The 2,831-nt window shown below is 33.0% G+C and overlaps 1 long non-coding RNA gene across 1 annotated transcript; it reads right to left on the bottom strand.

Moving 5' to 3' along the window:
• Nucleotides 1-1,367: 1,367 nt before the first annotated feature.
• On the bottom strand, nt 1,368-1,885 carry LOC118732325. Its single transcript, XR_004992120.1, has 3 exons — nt 1,787-1,885; nt 1,674-1,728; nt 1,368-1,603 (listed from the first exon to the last, which is right to left on the bottom strand). It is a non-coding gene; the product is annotated as an uncharacterized LOC118732325 (long non-coding RNA).
• Between the last annotated feature and the right edge of the window lie 946 nt (nt 1,886-2,831).

Below are 2,831 nucleotides of genomic sequence, written 5' to 3' on the forward strand. Positions count from 1 at the left end.
CCGTCTTATTCGCAGAAAAAAAGTTGAAATTTGTAGACCAGTGTAATTTGCGATAGTTTATATACAAACTTAAACGGCTAAACTATAATAGTTGTTATATTGATATAAGCACTTTTTAACAAGCAATTTTGTATTGCATATTGCGTCCTTTTAATTTACCCTCTTAAATAGGCTTTTATTTTAAGAGAAAAAACTATTTTTCACAGAAAATGATGATCTCTATTAGCATTTTATTAAAAATAATTGGACATACTCATAGATAAAATAAAATCTATTCTAAGCAGCTTTTTTGACAGAATTTCCGTTGAAAACTATGTCAAAAAGTTATAACTAGCCTTAGAGTCGATTTCATTTCGACTATGAATATCCCCAATAATGGTAAAATAAGCGGTATGTATCGGTTGAGTGTCTGGGGAGGCAAAGGGGGGCAAAAAAGAAAGCGCAGTAAACTACTACTTCGCGGTGGTGCTTTTTAGTTGTCCTCAATGCTTTCGAACAGCTGTTTGGTGTGTTGTCTCGGGCGCCCCTTTGCTGTGACATTCGCTCTTCTATGTAAGCTGTTATTGTGCTTTTGTATCGCAGAGCTTTCCATATGTGAACCGAGTCAGTTGGCGTCCAAACATTTTCGTCCAGATCGCATTCAGAATAGAAAATTTATTGTAGTATAGAAGTGTATACGCAATAAGCAAGTGATAGTATTGGCAGTGGTGCAGAAGGCACAGAAAAATTATTTCTACATTTAACTTCTTGTTTGGCTGTGAAATAAATTCCAAAAAATGGATCCAATGAAAGTCGAAGTTAAACATATTGATGAACTCTTCAGATTAGATGGATATTTGAAGCCATTCGAACGGGAAGTAAGACGCAGGTGAGTAGTGGAACTATGCCGATTAGGCTGCTGAAATAAAAAAATTGTAAAAGCGAGTGCATTACTGCGACGCTGCTGCAAGCCGATGCGCGCTGATATGGCGTTCCTATTGTCAAAGTTCTTGGCCGGCACTGATAAGTGTATCTACGTTGTTTCAAAGCTGTCCAAAGTGGTTAAATTTATTTGCGTAAATTTTGTTTATTGGTACGCAGACTTAGCAGTCTTTTTTACGCTGTGATGCAAACAAATTGTGCGCATAGTTTTCAAAGTCAATTGAAGGTTAAAGTGCTGAGCGCAGAGCACCGGCATTTTAGCCTCGCCACCCTTTGACATTTGTGTGCGTATGTATGGGTTGTGATTATAAACAAAAGGTGTTATCAAAGTAAATTTTTGTAGCGAATGCAATGCTAAAAGCAAATGATGTTAATGTAAAACCTAACTAAAAATTAAAAAAGAAAATGAATATAAGAATTTATTTTAGTTTAAAATTTAATGTGTACATTGCTGCAACTTTTCTTATTAAATTATTATACTAGGTATTCTTGCATTTTTGTCTGATTAATCGCGAATTTATTTTTACATACAATCGAACCGGCAATACGTCAGAGATTTAGCCAAATGTATTGCCAAGGTTGATAGCGTCACTTACGTGCATCAGCTGCTGCCACACGCCACATGCCAACGCAATTAATCCCAGCATCGTATGGGATAAAAAATGTTCATATCGCACATTTGCTGCAAGAGAGCCATCATAAAAAAATATAAAAATAAAAATAATTGAGTTAGATTCAGAAATGACGGCTACCTGTTCTTCTATGTTGTATAAAGATTTCTAAACATTAAGGATTCCCAGTAGTTTACTAAAACAAAATTTATATTGATTTTTACTATATGAGTATAAGTATGTAAATTCACAACTTAAAAGCCGTTCTTCTTGAGTTGATTTTTTGGATTATGACACTTTGCAGCTACAAGTCAAGATTCAAATCGCCAATAAATAGCTTCTATAATGTGTGGTGGTATGGGGGCAAAAACTTGTACTTAGGTATAACAAAAAAAATAAAACATATGTGAAAAAAATACTTAAATACAGAATGGTATTGTGCGTCTCTTGAATTAAAAAATATATACTTTACTTGTACACATAATGGGCCGTATGAATAAAAGCTGCTTTCTCTCAAAATTTCATTCCTTTTACTACGGCCCAATGAGGCCTTTTTACTGAGATTTAAATTGATTTATAATTAATATGCGGTAGTTTGACTCGTTTCGACTATTTTTATTCTTTTTTTTATTAAGAGTTTTTAATAAAAGTCTAGCTCGTTATGTAACAAACACCTTATAAATCCACATATCTATCAAACTTTGTACAAATAGTAAAATTCATAAAATTTTTACTAAAATTTAAATTTATAATTAACATTTTTAGAAAGTTATAGTCCATTAATTCGCATTGACTTTTAATCTTTTTTGTTGACGGTTCTACGTTTTTCCTGCCACATGAATTGTACACTCGTACACGTACTCGAAGCTATATCATGTCCATCGTGAAATTATACCAGGTGAAGTAAACCAGAAGAAAGATTTAACACTATCTTATTTGAAAATTTGCCTTTAAAATTGCTTTAAGGTAGCCGAATGCGAAAAAGCTGTTAATTACATCACCTGGGGTCTAATCGTAACATTCATTCACGGATCGAAAACCATACGTATAAGCCAAAAGAGATAAAGAGTACGTTCACGTATGTCATAATCCGAAACATGATTTTTTATGTGACGAGTAATACGATATCGTAAGTGACGATTCGAGCCCTGTTTATAATTTCGCCATGCATCATATGTTACAAAAGTGCATATCAAAAAAATTTATAAAAATTTTGGATTAAAAATTTTGAAAATTTATTTTTGCTCGATATTTATGGCCTTTTTTAATACTTTTATTGAACTTGAGGCCGTTTTTTTT

This window comes from Rhagoletis pomonella, unplaced genomic scaffold (genome assembly GCF_013731165.1).
Source record: "Rhagoletis pomonella isolate Grant_MI unplaced genomic scaffold, Rhpom_1.0 Rhpom_scaffold_18780, whole genome shotgun sequence".
Lineage (NCBI taxonomy): Eukaryota > Metazoa > Arthropoda > Insecta > Diptera > Tephritidae > Rhagoletis > Rhagoletis pomonella.